The sequence below is a fragment of the Ambystoma mexicanum genome, chromosome 4q (assembly GCF_040938575.1).
Source record: "Ambystoma mexicanum isolate Mex_15411 chromosome 4q, UKY_AmexF1_1, whole genome shotgun sequence".
NCBI classification, from domain to species: Eukaryota; Metazoa; Chordata; class Amphibia; order Caudata; family Ambystomatidae; genus Ambystoma; species Ambystoma mexicanum.
Window position 1 is genome coordinate 1042106897 of NC_090928.1, and position 25867 is coordinate 1042132763.

The 25867-nt window shown below is 45.7% G+C and overlaps 1 protein-coding gene across 1 annotated transcript in view; it reads right to left on the reverse strand.

The window, feature by feature from the left end:
• Positions 1-25867, reverse strand: part of RAB3GAP2 (RAB3 GTPase activating non-catalytic protein subunit 2) — a 2371691-nt gene that overhangs the window by 941473 nt on the left and 1404351 nt on the right. The window lies entirely within an intron of this gene.

Consider the following 25867-nt stretch of genomic DNA (forward strand, 5'->3'; position numbering starts at 1 on the left):
TGTGTTTTTAAATAAATAATTATATACTTTTATACCAAAGCTCTGGTCAGTGTTTGCTTGTGCTACTGTCTTTTTAGCCCTATTGTGTATACTCTATATACTGCCTAACTCTTCTTGAGAGAAGTCTGACTGCTCAGCCACAGCTACCAGGTAAATCTGGGTGGTACAGACTGCTACCAATTGGGTTTACTGCTAACACCTGTTGTCTTAAACTTTTTGCAGTGGTCCCTAAGGGAACTGCACAGGTTTCTGCCTAACACTAACTTCAGGTGGTTGGCTCAAGTTTGTGAAGGGCAGGGAGGCCATTCCAGAGGGAGGCACCTGCAGCGGAGAGAGATCTACCCCCCACTCTCTGTCTGGAGAGGCATCCAACCCTTAGAGAGTTGGAGGTAGCTGGGGGAAGAGCTCGAGAAGGAAGGTATTTTGGAAGAGAGCGTTGGATATAGTGTGGGCCCCGACCCCAGAAAGCTTTGTGGACAATGCAAGGGGTCTGGAACTTGATCCTTACAGCCACCTGGAGTCAGTGGATATATTTCAGGGCTGGAGAGATACGATCCATGGTCTTGAGGTCAAGGATAAATCTTGCAGTCCTGTTCTGGATTAGTTGCAGAGGGTGGAGAGTAGAGGAAGGCAAATTGAGAAAGAGGCTGTTGAAGTAGTCCAGCATAGAGAGAAACAGGGCTCTGGAGACAGTGAGCTGCTGGGGGAAAGTGAGAAAGGGAAGAGTCCCTTTGAGGAGGAGCAGCTGGTAGTGGGACTTCTTGGCTACGTCCGAGATGTGAGGAGAGAAAGAGTGGAGTCGAAGATGACACCAAGGTTTTTTGCCTCATAGGAAGGTGAAAGAAGAGGGCCCAAGGTGGGCGGCCAGGGTGAGAGAGGGAAAGCAGGGGCAGGAGTCCCAATGAAAAGGATCTCCGTCTTAATGGCATTAAGGCAGAGATCGTTGGAAGAGCACCAATCCTGAATCACGGATAGACAGTCAGGAATGAGCGAGAGAGGAGAGGAGCCTAAAGGAAAGCTGAGTGTCATCCGCATAACGCTGAAAATTAGAGGAGAAGGTAGAGGTTAGGTGGGCCAAAGGGGCCAAGTAGAGGTTGAAAAACCAGGTTGAGAGGATAGAGCCCTGGGGAACGCCGCAGGTAGAGAGAGAGGTGGCGGAGAGAAAGAGACCAAGTTGGACCTGGGAGGGGCAGTCCAAGAGAAAGGAGGTCAGCCACTCCAGGGCCTGATCCATGATGCCCATGGTCTCACATAGTCGATCGATCAGGATGGCGTTGTTGACTGTGTCGAAAGTAGAGAGAAGATCAAGGAGGATTAGGACAGAAGGAATTGTAACGCTCACCTGATTCCCACGGAGGCGCAGGTCTGGCTTCGAGTGCTGATGCTTCTTCAATGGTGAAGCGCAGGACTCTGAAGATGGACAGGAAGGGCCCCTCTACTCTGGCTTCTCCGGCTCGCAGGAATATTCCCCTGTGCGTGAAAAGGGAGTATTACCTACTGACTGAGTTATGCTCAAGCCTCCCACTCTCTTCCAACCCTCCATGATACCCTTCCACGATTCCCCGTGAAGTCTCACCTTAGGGTCAGGAAGGATGAGCTCTCCATCCTGCTTCTGATGCAGGGGCGCGTTGAAACCCAGTTACTTCACTGGATTGAGGATTATGGGAGTTCAGGTAAGCTTGACTATTCAGGTAAGGCTCTGTAAAAGTTCTGTTGCAAGTTCAAAAGCCCAAGCTTAATAATAATGTTCATTGTCTTTTTCCCCTTAGGGGCCGGGGTTCGGAATGCCGGAGATATGGCGCCGACCCGAAGCGATACGTGCAGTTCCAGTAAGTGACAGGTAAGTTCTGGATCCGCGCTCGGGTAATGTCTTTGCATTCGCTCATTCAATGTCTTTGTCTTTTTTCCCCCATAGGGGCGGATGCCTGGAAGCGGCAAGACCCGAAATGAAATGGGAATGACCCAACAGGTAAGACTTAGAAGGAAACTGAGCTTTTCCTATTCCCTCCCTTCCCTCACCTTCTCTCACCTTGTTCTTGTCTTTATCTCTAGGTTCTGGGAAGTGGCTGTGGATCCGGATGATCGCTGCTGAAGATGGTGGCGTCCAGGAAAGGTGAGTGAAATGCAGCGCTGCAGCGATCGTAGCGAAATGCTTTTAAAATGATGTCTTCCTTTTCAAGATCGTCGGTGTGATGCCTCTGTGGTGCTGATTTAGCAGGTAAGGTCTTTTGTCTCCCTTTGCAGGTGACCCAGGATACTGACAGGCGTGGCTGAGGTCCCGATGCAGGAGCTGACACGGTGAGCGCCCAGCTACGAGGAGCAGAACAACGCGAAACGTGAGTTGCTGATCGGGTGTGGTTTAAATAGCTTTGGAAGAAGTTCCAAGTGTGTATCCTTCCTCCGATCAGGTATGTATCCTTCCCCGACCACACCCGGGTGGAAAGTAATCCCACAGGTAAAGTAGTTCGATTGAGGCCTCAAGAGGGCCTGGATGTGGCAGCATGGTCTGCATCAGGTAAGTGCACATTAAAACACTTGAACACATGTCTAGCTTTATGAGCCTGGCGCCTAAGGCGCCAGGACAGGGGTCCAACATGAGCCTGGCGCCTAAGGCGCTAGGACTGCGTCCAAAGGGCCCCAGCTTGGGCCCGCTGGCACTCCCCTGGGGGAAATGATGCCTGCCTCTGGGGTTGCTGGGTCGGACCTGGCTCCTTGGAGGTAGGCATCATGACAGTACCCCCCCTCAAGGCCCCTCCCAAGGTTCTTCCCTCCGGGGGTTTTGGCTTGTTCGGAAATCTCCGGTGAAACCTTTGTACTAATCGAGGTGCGTGGACATGGTTACTAGGCTCCCACGATCTCTCCTGAGGTCCATATCCCTTCCAGTCAACAAGATAGAAGAGTTTCGACTTTACCACCTTGGAGTCTAAAATGTCTTTAACTTCGAATTCTAATTCCCCTTCAATTTGAACTGGATCTGGAGGCTTGGACAATCGGGTTCCTGGTTGTACGGGCTTCAAAAGTGATGCATGAAAAACTGGATGTATACACATGTTGGACGGTAGATCCAGTTTAAAGGCCACTGGGTTGATTATAGCCTTGATGGGATAAGGTCCGATGAATCTGGGATTGAAGGTTTGCGGGCCCTTGAGGGATAAGTGTTTAGTTGCTAGCCATACCTGGTCTCCTACTTGGTAAGGCGGAGTTTTACTCCGGTGCAAATCTGCGTTTTCTTTATACTTTTTCTTGGCTTGCTGTAAATGAGTTGCAGCTTCTTTGAAGGCTCGGGTTTTTGTGGAATGCAGATGATTTACTGCGGGCATTTCCAGGGTCAGAGGTGGATCTAGGTCAGAGGTCCGAGGATGGTGACCATACAAAGTATAAAAGGGGGTTTGTCCGGTTCCAGAATGCACTGAATTGTTGTATGCATATTCTGCGATCCAAAGGATGTCTTTCCAATTTAACTCGGATTGGTGTAACATGCACCGAAGATATTGCTCGAGAGTCTGATTGGTTCTCTCGGTTTCTCCGTCGGTCTGGGGGTGCTGGCTGGTGGATAACCGCACATCTATTTGTGCTAGTTGGCAACACTTCTTCCAAAAATGGGAGATAAATTGACTTCCACGATCCGAGACTAATATGGATGGGAAACCATGTATGCGATCTACATTCTCCAGGAATTCCTTGGCCAAGGTGGAAGCAGAAGGCAAACCCTTTAAAGGGATAAAGTGGGCCATTTTGGTGAATAGGTCCACAATTACAAGGATTGTGTTGTAACCAGCACAAGGAGGCAGGTCGGTTATAAAGTCCATTGACAGGGTGTGCCATGGTGCCGGTGGAATATCCAAGGGTTGAAGTAGGCCGGCTGGCCTTTTCTTTTGAGCCTTGTTTTGGGCGCAAATTCCACAAGACAGAACAAAAGACTTTATGTCTTTTCTCCAAGAAGGCCACCAGAAGTGACGTTTAATTTTTTCCTCCGTTTTAGCGATACCAGGATGTCCTTCCATTAAAGATTCATGATGATGGGCAATAACAAGTTCTTGCAATTCTTTACTTGGCAGAAACAACCGCTCCTGGAAGTAGGGTAAGTCATCCTTAACGGTGTAATGAGGACCCTTCTGACTCCATTCCAGTAAGGTTGAAGAGTCTAGAAGTTGTTTTACTTGCGTTTGGATGTCCTCAATAGTGTGCAATGAAGTTAAGCCTAAGATTCTTTGCTCAGGTATGATGGGCACAGGTTCTAAGCTCGAATTAGGTTCTTCCATGCCAATCCGGGATAAGGCGTCCGCTTTTCCATTCTTGCAGCCAGGACGATAAGTAATTACAAAATCAAATTCCACAAAGAATAGAGCCCATCGGAGTTGTCGTGAAGATTGAGCTTTGGCCGTCTTTAAATACTGTAAGTTTCTGTGGTCCGTAATTACGGTAATGGTGTGTCTTGCCCCGAGAAGATAGTGACGCCAAGCCTTGAAAGCAGATTTGATGGCCAGTAACTCTTTATCGGTAATTGCGTAGTTGATTTCAGGAGGAGAACATTTTCTGGACCAAAAGGCCACTGGGTGTAGTTGGTTAGTTTTTGGGTCTCTTTGCGACAGGACAGCTCCCATGGCCGAACTGGATGCATCGGTTTCCACTATGTACGGGAGATCTGGGTGCGGGTGTTTCAGTAAAGGTGCAGAGGTGAATTTGGTTTTCAGGTCCTAGAAGGCTTGTTCGGCTTCAAGAGTCCATTCGAAGCGTTTGTTTTTCTTTAGGAGAGCGGTGATGGGTTGGACTGTTCGGGAAAATTCCGGGATGAATCTTCGATAGAAATTGGCAAAGCCGAGCATGCTCTGAACTCCCTTCACCGAGCTAGGAGATGGCCATTTGAGGATGGCGTCCACCTTTCGCGAGTCCATTCGGACTCCTTGAGGTGTCAGGATGAATCTGAGAAACTCACTTCTGTGGTATGAAAAACGCATTTTTCGAGTTTTGCAAATAGTCTGTGCTGGCGCAATTTCTCAAGAACTGCCCTAACATGTTTTCTGTGATCAGATTCTGAAGAAGAGTACACCAGGATGTCGTCAATGTAAACAATGACACAGACATCGCTAAGTTCCCGAAGAACATCATTCATAAAGTACTGAAAGGCGGCAGGTGCATTGCACAACCCGAAGGGCATCACCTGATACTCGAAGAGCCCAAATTTGGTGCGGAATGCAGTCTTCCATTCGTCGCCTTCTTTTATGCGCACCAGGTGATAAGCTCCTCGTAGATCTAACTTGGTGTACACACAAGCGTCTTTCACCTGGTCGATAAGCTCAGGGATGAAGGGCAGAGGATAACGATTATTAATCGTTATTTGATTTAGGGCGCAATAGTCTATACACGTTCTAAGGTCGCCTTCTTTTTTCGGCACGAAGCACAGAGCTGAAGAGACAGGAGACTTGGACGGGCGAATAAAACCATTGGCTAGGTACTGATTTAAATACTGACGCAAATGCAGGTTCTCAGGTTCCGTAAGAGCATAAATCCTACTACAAGGTAGTTGAGCATTGGGTACCAGATCGATTTGGCAATCATAAGACCGATGGGGAGGTAACGTGTTAGCCTGTTCTTTCTGAAAAACGTCTTGGAATTCTTGGTATTCTGACGGTAGCTGTACAGGGGTGGAAGTTGCTGAGGCTAGACGCATAGCTGGATTTCTTGAATAACAAGTTGGTTCACAATCAGGAAAACGTATCTTCTTTGCTCCCCAGTCAATTCTGGGATTATGTGTGTCTAACCAAGGAATTCCAAGAATTACTTGAAATTGTGGGGCCTTGATCACATCAAACACGATTGCTTCCCGATGTCCATCCTGACCCACCAGTGTCATTTCAACAGTGGAATGCGTTACTGGCCCGGAGGCTATTTCGGTTCCATCTACTGTAGTAATGACATCTTGGGTTACTTTCGGGCGGAGAGGAAGCTTGATCCTGGATGCCAATTCACGGTCTATGTAATTTCCAATAGCTCCACTGTCGATGTATGTTTTTATAGCATTCAACTGCTGAGGCTGTTTTGGGTTCACGAGCACCATTGGCATGACAAAATGCGAGGTCAAAGCGTTGGTTTTCAAGCTCGGCAAGCGGACCCCTACGCTTGTCGGGCTAGGTCGTTTCCCAAATCAGGTGTCAATAATTTGTTATCAGTAGCTCCAACCACCTTCTTAAGTGGTTTAACTGGACAATTTCGAAGAAAGTGACCGGAAGTCCCGCAATACAGACAAAGTTGCATTTGCCGCCTTCTCTCTCGTTCTTTGTGCGTTAATGGTCCTTTAACGCCACCGATTTGCATAGGTTCAGATACGTCGGTACTCTTGGAGTTAGCGTGGGTTTTGATCGGTACTCGGTTTTCATACTTGAACCGATCTGCTTTTCTATTTTGAAGTCTGTGATCAAGTTGAACCACCAAGTCTATGTAGTCTGCGCAGACCTGGGGTGGGTTTACTATCTGAGCTAGAACATCCTTTAGCTCTCCGCGCAGGCCTCGATGAAACAATGTGATCCTTTTGTTTTCTGGCCATCCAGTTTCCACAACCAGTCTGTTAAAGGTGGCAATGTAGGACAGAAGATCCTGATTACCTTGTCGTAAGGATAGCAGTTCGTTATCAAGGGCCTGTCCTTGAGAGTGTCGAGCGAACAATCTTTCCATGCTGGCCTGGAAGCCCTGAAAATCCTGGAGAATGGGATCATCCTGATTTACCAATGGAATAGACCAATCGGCAGCACTGCCACTGAGGTAAGATAGTATAAAGGCTACCTTGGTCTGATCGTTAGGGAAGGCTCCGGGTCTGCACAGAAAGTGTAAACGACATTGGTTCATAAAGACGGCATATTTCTTGGGATCCCCCGCAAAACGTTCGGGCGGGGCCAAAGGCATGTGTCCAGGTAGATTAATTTGTACCGGGTTACTCAAACCCATTGATGTGGAAATGTCTCCGGAATTAGGTAAAGGAGTGTGCCCTGCCTGGGCCTGTAATAACCTTTTGGCTAGGTCATCTGTTCTTTCCTTGGATAAGATCAGTTCTCTTTTGAGAGCGATAGTCTCCTGGCGGGCTGAGTGCACCTCTGCCCGTAATTCCCCCAAAAGCTGGGCCAGCTGGTCAGTCTCGGGAAGTCTCCATAGCGCCCGGGTGGGAAATTGTGGGTAGGCTTCGCGTTCTGTAACGCTCACCTGATTCCCATGGAGGCGCAGGTCTGGCTTCGAGTGCTGATGCTTCTTCAATGGTGAAGCGCAGGACTCTGAAGATGGACACGAAGGGCCCCTCTACTCTGGCTTCTCCGGACTGAGTTATGCTCAAGCCTCCCACTCTCTTCCAACCCTCCACGATACCCTTCCACGATTCCCCGTGAAGTCTCACCTTAGGGTCAGGAAGGATGAGCTCTCCATCCTGCTTCTGATGCAGGGGCGCGTTGAAACCCAGTTACTTCACTGGATTGAGGATTATGGGAGTTCAGGTAAGCTTGACTATTCAGGTAAGGCTCTGTAAAAGTTCTGTTGCAAGTTCAAAAGTCCAAGCTTAATAATAATGTTCATTGTCTTTTTCCCCTTAGGGGCCGGGGTTCGGAATGCCGGAGATATAGCGCCGACCCGAAGTGATACGTGCAGTTCCAGTAAATGACAGGTAAGTTCTGGATGCGCGCTCGGGTAATGTCTTTGCATTCGCTCATTCAATGTCTTTGTCTTTTTTCCCCCATAGGGGCCGGGGTCCGGATGCCTGGAAGCGGCAAGACCCGAAATTAAATGGGAATGACCCAACAGATAAGACTTAGAAGGAAACTGAGCTTTTCCTATTCCCTTCCTTCTCTCACCTTGTTCTTGTCTTTCTCTCTAGGTTCTGGGAAGTGGCTGTGGATCCGGATGATCGCTGCTGAAGATGGTGGCGTCCAGGAAAGGTGAGTGAAATGCAGCGCTGCAGCGATCGTAGCGAAATGCTTTTAAAATGATGTCTTCCTTTTCAGGATCGTCGGTGTGATGCCTCTGTGGTGCTGATTTAGCAGGTAAGGTCTTTTGTCTTCCTTTGCAGGTGACCCAGGATACTGACAGGCGTGGCGCCAGGACAGGGTTCCAACATGAGCCTGGCACCTAAGGCGCCAGGACTGCGTCCAAAGGGCACCAGCTTGGGCCCGCTGGCACTCCCCTGGGGGAAATGATGCCTGCCTCTGGGGTTGCTGGGTCGGACCTGGCTCCTTGGAGGTAGGCATCATGACAGGAATGCTGGAATCAAGGTTAGAGAGCAGATCTTCACGGGTGTTCAGGAGAGCAGTTTCCATACTTCTGGCAGATCTGAAGCCAGACTGATTGTCATGCAGACAACCAACAGATTCAGTGTGGAGAGTAAGCTGGGAGGTGGCCAGCTTTTCCAATAGTTTATCAATAGTTTACCCAGGAAAGGGGTGATGGAGATTGGGGGATAGTTTGCCGGGTAGGTAGGAACGGCAGACGTGCTTAAGGGGAGAGGGGAATGTTCCAGTGACGAAAGAGTGATTACAGAAATTGGACAAGGCTGGAGTGAGGGTGTCAATATGGTCCTTGATGATTCTGGAGGAGCAGAGGAGCAACTGTTTGGACGACACTTTCATAGATCGGACCTGTCTAGAAACCTCGTCAGGTGTTGTCAGAGAGAAAGAGGAGAAATGAGGAGGGGAGGTAGAGGTGGCAAAAGGGGGGCTGAGAGAGGAAGAGGAGATAGAGTACAGAATGTCCTGAGTTTTAGCGGAGAAGTGAGAGGCCAGATCCATAGAGAGGGCCTCGGAGGAAAAAGGAGAGGTAGAGGCCACAACAGGATTGACCAGTTTCTTGTAGGAGTTAAAGAGTTTGGCTGTGTTAGGGGCCGCAGAGGCCCGGGCTTGAATGTGTGCTCTCTTCTTGATGGATGAGTGTTATTGCTTTGACTGGCATTTTGGTCCAACCAGTCTAGGAATGTCTAAATGTGGCCTGGCATGCTTTACTGTAATGTTATTACGTGTCTGCACTGGTCTACATTGTGCAGCCAGTGGGACATGTTTTCAATGTGGCATGGCATTTTCAATAGCAAAGCATTAATCTTTCTGTGCCCTGTTGGTGACTTGCATGTATTGGATTGGTGTTACCCTACAAAACAATTGCAAACACTCTGGCTTTTAGAAAGGGTGCTGTATATTGTATTAAAACACATAAATCTATCTTTCTCCTTGTACAGTGTGCAGCATACCGCTTCAGCAGCACGTTCGTGCGTGCGTATTGTGCATGCAAGCATAATAATCTAGGCCGGCCTAGAGTGTGGCACGACCCGTGATTTGTTGCTGACTTGACTTCACATTTAGAATTAAATGTCTATGATAAAGAGATAACTGACAAAAAATTTGCCACACTATATAAAGTGCGGATGTCCTTTGTGGCTGCTCCATTATTACTGTTAAAACAATACTGTGTGACTAACGTCAAATAATTATCATAAACGGGCATGGACAGAGGTCTTACAATACCCAAGGGTGTTGGTGACATGTTCTCGACTTACGCTGGTCCAATATAATTATTTACACAGAGAATATTACTCAAGAGAGAAAGTTGCAAACATTGAAAGAGGATGCAACGATCAATGTCCCAACGGAGCAAGAGACAAAGGTACCTTTTATTACATGATTTGAGATGCAGAGTAGTGCAAGAATTCTGGGATGGGTTTTGAAGAAATGATCAACATGTGTTAGACGGTCCCTAGTAGTAGATCAGAAAATGATAATTGTGGGCACATTATAGGACAGGGATTTGACCCAATATAATAAACAGTTCTTAAACAATTAGTTCATTTTAGCTCAAAGATTCACTGCAGTTTAATGATTTAAACCTTACAGGCCGACAATGTCCAGATGTAAAATGGGCATGAACAAAATAATGGAAAAAGACAGAATGGGCAATAAAAACAGAGGATGTCTGGCAAATAATCAATATTGTGGATAAAGACGCTGAGGAATGTAACAGTTGAAGGGTGAAAACCTTAAACTGCTGTTTATATTTTTTTATTACATTCTTTCTTAATCTAAAATTACTGAAAACAGGGTTAGGGTGGGAAGGGAGTATAACATTGCTTTGTCATTTGTCATGTTTGTTCGATTGTGGTTTTGTTCAAATGTTCTCAAAAATGGTATAACACTTTTTTGTAAAGAAATGTGCACACAAACAGTCATGGCTCATGAATCCTTTGATAATCAAAAGAGAAGACATTTTACGCATCAATGATACAGAACAAACCAGGCACTTTATTACTTTTTAGGCATTCATTCTAGAGAGAGAAGAAGGGTGCTATTGTTTGAGAAAATGAACACTGTGGAATAGCAGCCTATATAAAAGAACAAAATATAACAGAAAATTGTAGCAGAAAGAAGACAATAGCACCTACAAAGTAGGGAATGACACTAATAAACACTGTCCTACCTGCTAATAGTACTGTCGTCCAAATGTTACATGATTCGAAATGAGAAAATCAATCTAGGATGATAGTTCTGGTGCACTTTATTTAAAAGATTTATAATATCATTATAATTTCAAAGGTGCGCTAATAAATGCCAGGTCCTTGACTGCTCATGCCACAGACATCGCAGACCTGATACTAGCAGACAATTTGGATTTTCTCGCCATCACCGAGTCATGGTTGCACGAAGCGGCAGGACCCTTGCTTTCGTTAGCAGTCCCTGATGGCTACACCATACTTAGACAGGACAGAGATCAGTCACGAGGCGACGGCATTGCAATTATCTCTAAATCCAGCCTATCTATTAGAATTATGCCCTCTCAAGTCACTGAATCATGCGAAGTCCTGACAGCTAAACCTCTGCTACTCAACTCCCAGACCCTCACCATTCACCTTATCTACAGAACCCCCGGCCCTATTGGGACATTTACACTCTTATATCCAATAACCTCAAAACTACTTCTCAACTACTACTCCTAGAGGATTTCAACTTGGGCTTCAATGATCCACTAGACAAACACGCCACATCCATCGCCAGTATTCTCTCTGAACTTGCCATAGCCCAAAAAATGACTGCACCCACACACAACAAAGGGAGAATTCTTGACTGGGTGGCAGACTACAATTGTACAGCCAACATCACAACCATCTCCCCGCAACCTTGGACGGACCACTTCCTCCCGTTTTTTGAACTTCAACCATCAGACAACTCCCTCTAGTCACCCCGACTGCCCCGCCTTGCCTAACAAGGAATAAAAAGAGCATCACAGCAGATAAAGTGATCCCAGCCATCCTCCCTATCCTCAATCAGCTGGCTGATCATCTAGACCCAGAAACACTTGTTGAGGAGTACAATAAAATTATGTTAACCTCACTCGACAACATTGCCCCAGTCAAACTCAGACCCAGCAAACCTAAGACCCATTTGAAGAAATGGTTCACCTCTCAATTAAAAGACTTACGACTATTAAAGAGGAGTTGCGAAAAAAAGGAAATCTACCCGGCCAAACGTAACTCCTACAATATGTGCATCTCCAACGCTAATTCTGGTATGAAGGAATTGTTTACCATCCTAAAGGAACTAGAGTCCACCATCCCCACTCCCCACACCTGCACCAAAGATAAAACATGGTGTTCAGATATACAAAAGGCACTTTCCAACAAAGTAACTACCCTCCAAAATAAAATAGCCACTAAAAAAGCCTCACATAACCACCCATCTCATTCAAACAACAATACTCCTGACCTCCCTCTGAAGGAACCTCTGACTGCTTTGCCTGTTTGAACTTCACCAAAACATCCATTCTTGAGGTAGAGAAAGTTATTCTCTCACTCAAGCTCAAGCCGTCCAACTGCCAGGGGGACCTCTGCCCAGCCCAACTCATAAAAGACACGGCAAGAGATCTTGCCCCGTTTATCTTCAAACTCATTAATGCCTCATTTGCATCTGGTATTGTCCCCTCCAACCTCAAACAATCCTGGGTTTTCCCATTGCTAAAAAAGCAAACTCTAGACCCACTCATACCTACCAACTACCGTCCCATCACAACAGTTCCATTTCTGCTAAAAATCCTGGACAAGATCACCTACAATCAAATCCAAAAATTCTTAGAACTCCACAAGCATTTGGGAGCGCGACAATCAGGATTCTGACCTCAACATGAAACTGAGACCGCCCTCATCGACCTTGAAGACACAAGTTGATGAGCTAAGAGATAAAGGGAAAACAGCCCTCCTCTTACTGCTCAACCTCTCGGCTGCATTTGACCTTTTGGACCACAAGGTCCTATGCAGCCACCTAGACTTCTCCAAGAGGGAATAACTTGGATTGAGTCTTTCCTAAGTGATAAGACCATGAGGGTGTTCTCCCACTCAGCAACGGCAGACCCTATCCCCATTACTTGCCGTGTCCCACAGGGCTCATGTGTCTCCCCCACACTATACAATATATTCACTAAGCCCCTTTTCGACGATCTGGACCTTCTTGGTATCACCTACACGAATTACGCTGATGATACTCAGATTCTTCTCCTCCCACTTTCTGGGGGATTACATTAAGGATTACTCTTCATTCATAATTGATGGCGACCTCATAAAGGAGGCTAAGGAAGTAAAGACCCTCGGTTTCTACCTTGATTCAACCCTCTCCTTTCCCAAACTGGTGAATTCCATGGCCTCTGCCATGGCCTACACCTGTAAGCTTATCAGAACCGGCAAACCCTTTCTCTCTGATGATAACTGCATCATCCTGGCCAGAGACCTCATTCTCTCTAGGCTTGATTATTGTAATGCCTTACAGATCAGTACTAACAAATCTATTATCCAAAGGATTCATATCCTCCAAAATAATGCCCTAAGAGCGGCACTAGTTGTGGCTAAAAGATCACATATATCTATGATAAGATGCCAAAATAACTGGCTCCCTACACACAACAAAAGTCAGTTAAAAGTGGCATCCCTTACAAATAAGGCATTGAACAAAGCTATCTCACGGATAGATTCCAGAGGAGAACGTCCACCAGACCTATCAGACTAATCAATACCAACTGCCTCACCATCCCCAGATTCAAGCTTTCAAAGGTCGGTGGCTGCTGTTTCCCGGTCAAAGCGGCCAACTTTGGAACTCCCTGCCACACCTGTTCAGAGAAGACTGGCTAGAGAACTTAGCTCTTCAGTGTGCTCAAATGGGCAATCAGTTTGTTCAGTTTGGAAACTAGAACTTCATGCAGCCACAGACTTATTTGAACCTCTGCCCATCTAAAAGGCTCAGACGATTAATCATTCTTCTTAGATTGGAACAGTTACCAACTATGATGGTCTTGAGTCGAGTAAAGATTCCCACTATAGACCGATTTTGCCGCCTTTGTGAGCAAACGGTCAAACTGGAGACAGCCAGACATTTATTAACTGAATGCCAAGCCATGACTAATACTATTCAGTTGTTACTCTATAAATATGTGCATAACCTGGAAACCATGAAAGATATGTCCTTTTGGTGTTATTGTACAAATTCGGGGAACATGAGCTTATTAATTGCCCTTTACAATATATGGTTAAAGGTTGAATATAAGTTAGGAGCCATGGCAGGAGATCTTGATAAGATAGTAATAATTTTGCCTGCTCTAGGCGAAATTGTTGGTGATGCGATTATACTATAGTGGATATCTACATTCATTGAATGAGTTCATATAAGAACCAAAGTGGCGAATTAGCTCACGTAAGAACTAGTTTATTTTTATGAAATTGTAATACTATGTGATTCATTGGCTAAGTTTTATGTATTTTATATTTTTGACGTAGTAGATGAGTGTTTAATTGGTGTATATTGCGATATGATGTTTTGTACATAAATTGTTCCATTTTTTTGTTATAATGGATTATTTGTATAATATGTGTAAAGTTTGAGTTTTCTTAAACTAAATAACATTAAATAAATTAAAAAAAGAGAAGAGCAACCCTATCTTAAATTTAGACTTAACTACATAAATTGGCTCATGTCTACTGATATGTAGGCCCATATATGTGTGATTCATATTGCTGCACCTCTCTTGTATATTGTTAGGGAGAATTCTCTTATAAGGCTAATTTCCCAAACCTAGTGAGTCCCCGAGCAGCTTTGCTGGATTTTTGGGATTTGTTTTCTTCTCCTGCTAAGAGTGAGACTCTTTTCCTCCCACTCTTAGACATGATTTGAGGTATGTCTTTGACTCTTTGTGTGCTTATGGGCTATGGGGTTTTCTTTTTTCTCCATAGGGTATCATCTATTTTTTATGTGTGTGTTACACAGCACCCTCAGTGCAGTAACACAGGGGTGTCATAGTGACCCCCAAACATAGACTCCATACCCTGTGACTGACTACTGTCTCCCAGGGCATGTAAAGTCACCATTGACTTTACTAGTCCTAAATTGTGAACAGAACCAGTACAAGCCATCATATTGTGGAAGTACTGGAAGGGGTTAATTATATTGCCCCTGGGTCTGTTTTCAAGGGGGCCCTGTCCAGTCCCCCTTGTCGAGTTGCTGGCTGGTGTCAGTGGTTACCACGCGAAATATTCCACCGGAATATTCTCTATGGGATTTTCCCATTGATTTTAAACACACCACTTTTTGGTGCAATGTTAAAGATACCGCCGGTTTATTTATTTAATATTAAATCCACGGTTGGGTCTTTTTGCCAGAACGTGTCCGTCTCTGTAACTCTGACCAAGGTCGAGCCCTTTGTTCCACTTTTTGGCGGGCATCTCCACAGAAGCCCTCCAAATGGTGCCACTCTGTCTGGGTTCCACAGGATGGGTGGGGAGGGGAACTGGCACCCTGGACTGCGTTGCCTTAGCAACTCAAGTCGCACTCTGTTCTGATTGGGCCAGTGGTGAGCCGCCCGGCTCACCACTTAGCATGTTTGAGTGACAGCTAGGCTGTTGAATGGGGTTTTTTCTGCATAAAAGCAGGGCCTTTGGGACTGGAACTTCAGAAGTCACCACAGGACCTAAGAATCCAAAGAGGGAAGAAGCTGAGCCATCTGCAACGTCGACACCACTGGTGGAGCCCTGCTGCAACAAACTCACCACTTTCCCAACCAGAGAAGATCTTCTGCTGGACGAGTCTTCTTCCTCTGAGCTGGTGGGACCAACCAGTTGCCCTTTTCGCCTTCCAAAGACGTCTCTTGGTCGAATCGCCCGTGCCAAGCAACCCGGCGGCCGGATAGCCAAGCTTCACCACTTTAACCATGAATAAAGGAACGCACCTTTTATCGACGAACTCCGCGGCTGATTTCATCCCTGTGCAGTGCAACGACTCGACGTTTCCTCCTCGACGAGATCCTCTCTTCCTGCGGTCGAAACAACGAACTGCAACCACTGCCAGGAACAACTGCCACCGCTGGAGCTTCCTCTCTATTTAAGGTACTGTGTCCTGCCTGGCCTCCCTTTCTTCAGTTTGCCCAAGGTGACCCTTAAATCCTTGGCTTTCCAACTGGGTTGGCCCCAGACCGTCTAACGTTACCTTCTTGAATCACCCCAACCTCTTCTGAACATTCTGCAAAGACTTTTAGTGCATTTTAAACCGTGTGATCCAGGGCACATTTCGCTTTGCTCCATTTAATGTGGGCCTGGCCTATGAACTTTGGCTCTACAGTATATACTGCCTTTATTCCCTTGCTGAGAACTCCTAAAAGTGTTGGGACCCGTTTTATTTCTATGCTCTGCCTTTTTTTCTCCCTTTAACCTAACTATTGGAGTGCCATCTAGGTTACGCGCTCATATCTGTTTTAACAAATCGTAGTGTTTTAACGCTGACTTGTCTAATAGTTATCAAGGGAGGTGTGTATACTTTATCTGACTGTGTTTTAACTTGCTTTTGATTTAGAGTGTAGTATATTGCCTAAAGTGTGTTTTAAATAAATCATTATATACTTTTTATACAAAGCTCTGGTCAGTGTTTGTTTGCTCTACTGTCTTTTTAGCCATATTGTGTATACTCTATATACTGCCCTACTCTTCTTGAGAGAAGTCTGACTGCTCAGCCACAGCTACCAGGTAAATCTGGGTGGTGCAGACTGCTACCAATTGGGTTTACTGCTTACTCCTGTAGTCTTAATCTTTTTGCAGTGTTCCCCAAGGGAACTGCAGAGGATTCTGCCTAACATATATACACGGTTAGAGATAATGCCCCAGGGGCAACACAATAAATATCAACCGCTTAACAAAAAGTGTGGCGCAGTTTCTGAAGTGTGGAGCATTATCTCTAACTGTCTTTCCAAGGGGTTGGGGTCACAAGCCCCTTCTTTGCACCACATCAACTGCGACATTTGCTAAAATTGTAATAGGAACCAGGCGCATGGAAACGCTTTCAATTGGCACAAAATCTAACCCCAGACTTGTGGTATAACATATATACACCTTTATCCAGTTCTATTTATGTACTCCCTCTGATATGTATGTATTCACTTGCTCCTGCCATGCACCTGTACTTTTTTTAATTCATATTCTGTAACCTGATAACCTAAGCCTCGCATATTCTGTACTGCTGCGCCCTGATCCCCTCGGGTCTGGTGCGCATTATAAATGAATAAACAAAACAAAACAATATGTTGGGGCGAAACCTGCCTTTTGAGAGCTGATAAATTCTTACTGTGATTGTGTATAGATTGTTTATTTGTTTTGTGCTTTGATTAGTGTTGTGTGTGCTGTTTGCAAATATGTTTTAACTAATTTCTTCACAAATTAGGCTTTTAGTAATTATGCTAAATTAATTGGAATTGAAAATTGTACGATTATTTTAAAGCTGATTGCTTTTGATTGTATACAGATTTGAATAAACCACATATAGTAATACATTATTTATTTATAAATGAGAAAACAAGACCAACAGGGGGAGTGGGAAGTGATGGCTACGTAGCAGCCTAGTTCTGAACACAGCTCCACGGACACCCTGTAGTTGTGGTAACCCCTGGCAAGGAGTTTTGGGAAGCTCTGATCCAGTTGCAATCCCGGAGAGGCGGGCTGTGAGGGACAGGCGTGCCTGGCATGAGGCCCCTGTGGTGGCATGTGTGGTGTCGGTGGTGTAGAAAAGTCGGTGGCTGCAGAAAGATATCGTCTTTGCAGCCGAGGAGCATGAGGTGAACGGACTGTCTGAACTGTAAAAGGCGTTGATCCGATGAGCTGGCAATGTTATTGTATGAATATGTGATTTGTGGGTGGGGTCTCGGGTGTCTAGGCTGTTTATTCCTTTTTCCCCTCGGTGGCCTGGTGGATCCTGGGTCTCTCGACTATACTTGTTGCATTGCCCTAACTATGAGGAGGATACAATGGGCATTGATAGTTGAAGCTAGGGCTGCGTTAGGGGGAGGGGTAGGTGGGGGTTGAATTACGCAAATGTGTTTGGTTCAATGTGGTGGTCATTCATATACAGGTTCCAGGGTAGTGTCAAACAAGAAGGGCAGGGCTTGGATTAAGGTGGGTACCCTTAATGTGAAAGGGCTAAACTCTCTGCATAAGAAATTGTTGTTGTGTGATATAATTACATCTGTACATTCTCTTTCTCCAGGAGACCCACCTCAAACAGGGAGATGAGGCTAGATTGAAGGGTAAAGGGGTGGGGCAAATGTTTAGAACCACTTGTAAGGAGAAGAAAAGTAGGGTGTAGGTATAGTTTTAGCCAGATCTCTCCAATTGAAGGAGGTACAGGTCAAGTGGGGGTTGGATGGACGGCTCCTTGCGATTAAGGGACAGATTCATGATACATTGGTGACTTTGGCTAATGTCGGTCTGATCAAGTTTTTAAAATTGGCATTTAATATATTAGAACATTGGTGTGAGGGCTGGGTGGTGGCTTAGGAGAGGATTTCAATATGATTGCCAACCATAGTGTGTACTGGAAAACTTCTAGAGGGGATGCACCCAGGGAGTGAACTAAGGATAATTGGAAATTCACATATCTTGTAAAGGGGCATTTCTGGTCCGATGTTTGGAGGGTTAAGTGCACGCAAGCAGGAGAGTACACGTTTTTTTTCACCCCTCCCCCTCCACTATATGTGGTCTGATCATGATATTCTTATACTGGTGTTTGAAGCTGGAAGTTCGCTGCCACGGAGTGGCGCAATGGCGATGCAATGAAGTTCTTTTCAGACCCGGTATTTTGATTCTTTATGGAGAAGGAACTCCAGAGTTAATTTGAGCTGAATGACACGGGGGAAGTCTCCATGAGAAATGTGTGGGAAGCTGCCAAAGCTTCGATAAGGGGACTTCTCATCTCAGGAAGAGGGAGAGAGGTCTTACAGAGGGAAAATTGAGGGAGGAACTTAGGGTGCTGAGGTCTAAGTTGTCCAAAGCCGAGGGAAACACCAAAAAGATAATGACACCGATTAGGAACAATCAACAGGAATTGTACTTGCTTCTTATAGGGGAAGTACTGAATAAAATGAGATACACGAAGCAGAAGTATTACAAAAAGGGGGATCGGGTAAGTTGCTGGCCAATAAGGTGCGTGAGTAAAGAATGGAAAGGAAAGTGCAGCAGATCAGGTATAACAGTGGGAGAGTGTTGGCCTCTCAGGAAGAGATTCTTGAATGCTTCGCTGACTTTAACGAGATCTGTATAGTGAAGATGGTGAATCAGACGAAACTGCAATCAGGGAATACGTGGGCGGACTCCAGTTGACCGTGCTTACTCCTGTGGAAAGGGCTGGGCTAGAGATAGATATTACTCCATAGGAGGTGATCCAGGCCATAGGCCACCTGAAGCTAAGGGAGGATGGTTTTACTTTTGGCTTCTATAAACAATTTCAAGGATATTGGCACAACCCCTGTCCAAAGTATTCAACGCAACCAACAGAGCGGCAGATTCTCCCCCATCCTTCATTTTTGAATGGATCACAGTCATACCTAAACAAGAAAAGAATCCTATGCAGTGCTCAGTCTACAGACAGATAACGCTACTCAATGTTGATGCTAAGTTTGCGAGAATCCTGGCCTCTAGGTTAGAGCGCTTTCTTCCACAGTTGGTTCACCCCGAACAGGCCAGCTTTGTTCTCAACAGGCATGGCTCGGACAACCTGTGAAAGACCCTTAATGTAATCACATACCAGGCAGTGGCACGGAACGGAACCCTGATAATGTCCCTAGATGCCAAAAAGGCATTTGACCACGTTAATTGGGTTATCCTTTGGTAGGTGTTGGAAATGATAGGTATGGGAGTGAAATAGAGTGAAATGGATGGGGTCGATCATCGATCTCTACTCGTCCACTTCTGCATGAGTTTTAGTTAACGGAGAGGTGACAAAGAGGTGCCTGTTGAGAGAGGTAGAAGGCAGGGTTGTTCTCTATCCCCACTTTTATATGCACTGGTCATGGGACCCTGGGCGGTGAAAGTTCGTGGTAACCCAAAGATTAAGGGGGTCAAGATTGGGGGCATGGAATATATGGAACACGTTACTTACCTGTAACTATTGTTCTCCAGCATGGGTCTGGCATGGATTTGGATGAATATTGCCGGTCGTCAGGCTGGGAATTCTCTGTAAAAGAAAAAACTGTTTCACTTTCATATACAAACTGTCTTTCTCCTTTAAACCAATCACTGTCCTCTGGGTCATACTGCCCCCATCCAATGACAGTCCTCTCCCTAAGCCCATCCTCTGGCAGCCATCTTCAGATATGGTAAGCATGCAAAGTGGCAGTACGACCAAGAAGAGCTGCAGAGGGGTTGGAGGGAGGGTTTGCATGCGAATCCATGGCAGCCCCATGCTGGAGAACAATAGTTACAGGTAGGTAACTTGATTTGTCTCCAGCATGGGGTCTGGCATGGATTCACATGCTCATGAATAACGAATACATAGCAGTACATTACACAACCACGGGAGGTGGCAAGGCTCAATAGAAGCAATTACTCTTACCTCCAGAACAGACTCACCTCAAGCAAAAAGGTTGCGTAGCACTGTTTGGCTGACTCTGTACTCTGTACTCCTTCATGGAATCCCTATCGACACGGTAGAACTTTGTGAAGGTGTGCGTTGACCTCCACGTAGCAGTCTTGCAGATGTCCAGCAGGAGCACACCAGACAGGAACGCCATGATCTCAGCAATCGCTCTGGTAGAGTGGGCTCTCAGACAGCCGGGTAGCGGTCGGTTTGCCAACCAATGACAATGCATGATGCGGCCAGACAGCCACCTTGGGATGGAAGCCTTGGACAAGGCCTTCCCCTGGTTCACAGGAACAAAGTTCACAAACAGTTGTGAAGTCTTCCGAAAACTCTTTGTGCGTGTCACATAGAACTTTAAGGTATGAGCAACGTTCAGTGAGTGCAAGGCCCTTTCAGTCGGTGATGAAGGTTTGGGGGAAAACAAAAGGTAAGATCAAAGGCATGCTGATGTGGCATTTCGACTGAACCTACGGCGTGAAAGAGGGGTGCGTCCGCAGCACCATCTTCAATTCGTGGAAAGTCAGGTATGGTTGCTTGCAGGATAGGGCCTGGATCTCACCCACCTTCCTGGCAGAGGTGATGGCCACAAGGAAAGCCGTCTTCCACGAGAGGAACTTGAGAGGGGCCTGATGCATAGTCTCAAAGGGGGCCCCCATGAGCCTCATCAGAACCACGTTGAGTTCCCACGCTGGGGCTGGAGCCTTCACCGGCAGGAAAGATCGGAAAAGTCCTTAGAGGAACTCCTTGACGAGCCGATATGACCACAGTGACGATCTTCCTGGGATAGGGCCTGGATCTGTGTGGTGCATCTGTAATGGCAGATAGCCTCCAGATGCACCTTGATAGAAGCGTGTACTAGGCCGGCTCTGGCCAAGGAGAGCAAGTATGAAAGAACCTGCAGAGACAAGACCCTCAGCGGGGTAGTCTTCTGCAACCGGCACCTTGTAGCGAAATGCTTTCACTTGTGACCGTAGCACTTCAAATTCAACAACGCCCTGGCCTTGGCGAGGACGTCTCTGCAGTCCACAGGCAACTCGTATCCACCAAACTCTAAGGCTGCAGGAGCCAAGCCCTGGGGGTTCAGTGATCCCAGGTCGTGATGCAGGATTGTGCCTCCTTCCCCGGTGAGAAGATCCAGAACTACTGGCAGCTTGATCGGGGACGACGCTGACAGACTGAAAAGGTCCTGATACCAAATTTGCCTCGGCTATGCAGGGGTGATGAGTATCATCTTGCACGGACACCGTCTGATTGGGTTGTTGACTCGTAGCAGGAGAGGGAATGGGGGAACGCATACAGGACAGTCCTTCCCACGGAAAGGAGAATGCGTCCCCCAGCCTCCTCGGCTGCTGGCAAACTTCTTGCACTTGGATTTCATTGCTGTCACAAACTGATCTATCTGGGGCCTGTCCCACTCGGCGAACAGGCGGTTCACCTGATCCTGATGAAGCTCCCACTCATGGCAGGAGTGCAGTTCCCTGCTGAGGTAGTCTGCAATGGTGTTCTTGACTCTCGGCAGGTGAAGAGGGACGAGGAATATCAGATGGCCCAATGCAACAAGTCCTGCACATCCTTGGAGAGCGCCGGGGATCGAGTGCCCCCTTGTTTCTTGATGTAAAACACGGTGGTGGTGTTGTCCGTGAAGATTCTTACCACCTTGCCTTTCAGGGACAGGAGGAACGACTTGAGGGCCCAGAACACAGCCCGTAGCTCCAGGATGTTGATATGAAGATCTTTCTCCTCTGGCAACCAGAGGCCTCTGGCATGTAGACGTTCGGTGTGTGCTCCCCATCCCTCTAGGGAGGCGTCTGTGGTGACCGTCTCCTGCTATCGCGGGGTCTGGAATCCCGTGCCTTGGCCAATGTGGGAGCGAATGCCCCACCATACCATCGGCCAACAAAACTCGTTGTTGAGCAAAATCTTGTCTGAGAAGCTTCCGGACACCTGTGTCCAGCAGGCGTCCAGGGATTCCTGGAGGGGCCGTATATGCAACCTGCAGAACTGAATGAGGTAGATGCAACACAACATCATTCCCATCAATGACTTGACGGCTCGCACTGTGGATGTCCATGTCGACGACAGCCGCTGCACATTCCCCAGAATGGCCGCTATCCTCTCATCCGAGGGAGATGCCAGGCAAGACACTGTATTGAGCCTGTCACCTAGGAACAGTGGGTTCTACGATGGCGTCAAGCAGGACTTTGGATAGTAGACAGAGAAGCCCAGATTTGTCAGTAGCCAGAGGGTTGTCTCTGTGACTCCTTGGGCCAGCTCCTACGAGCTGCAAGCATCAGCCAGTCATCCAGGTACAGTTATATATGTGTATGCCCTGTAGGACCATCATTTTGCCATATTCCAGCGACAGGTTTTCCGCGTATGCACAATTAGTCAATCATGGGCGTGAACAACGGTTTGGGCAGCGGAATCACAGCAGCAGTTACCTTTTCATAGACCCCAAAACGATTGCCTGTTCCACAATACTTCTGCCGTCAAATCACTGCAATGTATTTTGCCGCACAGGTAATATGCAATTTTTTTAATTTTATTTTTTTATTTAAAATGATATAGTTTATATATAAACTTTTCATTTAGATTGCATAAGACATTTCACATTTGGGTTACATAAGACATTTCACAAAAGGAAAAGGGAAAAGAAAAAGAAAAAAGAGAAAAAAGAAAAAAAAAAGTCACTTTAAGTAACTTGGGTAAGCTCAATAATATTATCAAGAAATTGTGCAACTGTGTATATCAACTTATTATTTTGTCCTTGAAGGAGTTTTAGCCATCTGGAGTCGCCTTGTTCTTGTTGTTGAGAAATCTTAAATAGGTCTCCAAAGAGGTTTCTCTTGTCGACTAGTGTAGGGCATATCATGATTAGATGAATAAGAGACTATGGTGTCTCTTTATTCTTGCAGAAGCGACAGAAATGTTCCTCTTTTGGTAAGTATCGAATTTGAGACAGTCTTTGTCTGGTAGGTATGATATTTAATTGCATTTTCATGAAAATTGTTCGTATAGTTGGGTCCGGAAAAAGTTCCAAGTAATGTGGAAGTTCATTCAATGCTCGTATGTCAATCGGGCATTGTAGATTCATTGAATAACATGCCTTCTCTCCCATTGTTTTGGACCAATCATTACGCTGCAGCTTGATCTTTGCCCGTTGTGGGCGGTTTATCTGCATTTCCTCCGTAATATCTTCCTTTGCCATTGGTTGAACAGTTCGGTCTTCCATCCTTTCAAGATGGTATTATGCATTGCTTGTGGCGTTATTTTCAAGATTTTCATCGCTGGGATAGGATCTTCATATATGACCTTACGTAGGAGGTCAAGCTGCTTCCAGCGCACAGGCTAGTAATTGTAGGGCTACCTCAAAGCGTATTCTGGTCATTGGGTAGTTCCTTGGGAGATGGAAGATATTCCGCCAGAATAAAGCTTCTAGTTTTTGCCAGTTTATATTGGTAGCAATGATCATGGTGTCACTCCCATATGTAATAATGGGAATTACCTTTTGGCGGTAAAACGCTATGATTGGTTTCGCAGAGAATTTTCCATAGCGCCTATGTAGCATCACACCATGGCGTGCCAGTCTTTGGATTTTACCTTCCAGAGTAGTCACCAGGCTGTTTCTTCCTTTTGTTGATTTAGTAGTACACTCAGATATTTAAAAGTGGTGACTATGTCCAGCACTTTTTTGTCCAGTATGAAGTTGGTTGGTCTGTTTCGGGTAGAAGACTTGTGATGATTGGTTAGTGCCATGATTTTGTTTTTTTTGTTATTAATCTGGAGTTCGTTATTGATCATGTATGATTCTGTCATACGTAAATTCTTCTGTAGTCCAGATGGCGTTTTATCTAGGAGTACCATGTCGTCAACATACATAAGGTATGTAATCGGGAGTGAGTTAATCTTCGGCGGATTGAGGTGTGCAGGGTCGATATTCATGGAGTAATCAGCAGTATACAGGTTGTACAGGGTCGCCGCTAAAGGGCATCCCTGTTTTAGGCCATTCCATGTTCTTATGGGCTTCGTAGTTGATCCTTCTTTTGTTAGCCTGATCGTAACTGTCGTGTTGGAATATAATAGTTTGATAGGTTCACTAATTTCTAGAGGACAATTCCATTTGGCAAGTTTTCCCCACAGGATGGACCTGTTTATGGCGTTGAAAGTCATGTGCAGGTCTATGAACGCTGCATAGACGGGCATGTTGTTTCGTATGGCTTCGTGTTTTAACAAATTTAGAATTAGGAGATTTACATTAGTTCCTACATTCGAGGTGAAGCCAGTTTGTCGACTATCAAAGCGGTTTGAAGCTTTCGCCCATATAGTCAGTTTTTGGAGCAGGTATGAAGCAAACAATTTTCCCAATGGGTCTAACAGGGCAATGGGTCTGAAGTTGGCAGGGTTATCTCTGTCGCCCTGTTTATAGATTGGAATCAAAACCGCTTTAATCCACGTAGTTGGTAATAGCTTGACTGTGTTAATTAGAGTTAGTATGAGATCCATTAGGTTCGCCCAAGTCTCCGGGTCACGTTTCAGGGCAGCATTGGATAGCCCATCAGGACCGGGTGCTCTACAGGAATTTAACTTGACAATCATTTCTGCAAATATGTGCTTCTCCCAGGAAATGGTCCATTGATTTGAAGTTGGCAGTATCGCCATATTTTCGTCACCATTCCGCGGTTTGTACAGGTTAGAGAAATGTGCAATCCAATTGTCTTGGGTGACGTTAGATACCAAAGATTGTTGCTGTTGGGCATTATTATTTAGTAGTTCCCATAAAGATCTCAAATTCTTATTTCTAAGCGTTTTGAGCACAGCTTCGACATCTGTTTGCCATAGGGCCATCGCATTTGTTTTATTCCAATTTCTGTATACTTGCATTGCTTTCTGGATGTTTTCCAGGTTTTCTGGGATTGGATTTTTTCTCAATTTTTGCAGATTTTGGCGCAACAGTTTTTTTTTTTTTTTTTTACTATTTCCTGGTTATAGTAGTGTTGGTGGATCGGTTTCTCTATAGTAGGGTTGTGTTTTAGGAAAGGGAGTAAAACCCAATCATAATTTATTTTCTGTTCGTCAGGCAAGGGTGTTTGTTGGAAGACCTGCGGGATGATGGTCAAAAGATTTTTGCTGATTCTTAATCTGGTGTTACCTCCAATGATTTCTAGCCGAGGGGGAGGAGGGAGAAGCAAGGGGTCACCAAATCCCGCAACAGAGAATGTAAGCATCGAATGATCGCTATTGTTAGTAGATATTATTTGGAATTCCAATAGCATGTTGGTTTTGTCTGGCGGTAAATATATATAGTCGATAATGGTAGTGGAATTTCGGCAAGTCCAGGTCGGGATCAACAGTTTCTGATCATCATGGGGTTGATTTATTAGAGATAGATTTCTCATGAAGGTCTCTTTGGACCAGCGAAGTGATCTGGTCGAGAGGTTGTCTGAGGAGACCATTGGTGTCATACAGGTGATTATTAAGATCTCCAGAGATGACGAAATTTATGTCAGGAAATGTATCACTAATTCTGTCCATGGTTAGGAATAGGCCATCCAAGAAGTTATTGTCGTTGATTGCCGCTGGATTCCAGTACGCGTTGATAACTGCGATCATTCTAATTGACCTGCATTGTGGTTCAGGTAGAGGTTCTGAGGTCGTCTCATTCATAATTTTAATGATGGTCAGTTGGATCCATGGATTTATATTTTCTGTTTCAACGAAGTTCCATAGTGGAGATATCTTTATCAGCGTCAATAGGCCCACAGCCGCACGGCCCTTGGTACCTTTCAGGGCTGGATTAAGGACGGTGATGTATCCATCGCAAGCCGGCGTGTTGGTCATCCGAGTCTCGTGGAGGCAAATAATGTGACAAGATTCTAGTACAGAGTCTGGAGAGTCAAATAGATGGGATGATCCTCTCGTGTTCCAAGAGCACAATTTCCATTAGTCGCTTTTAGGTATGATTGATGGTTATGAACAAGTTT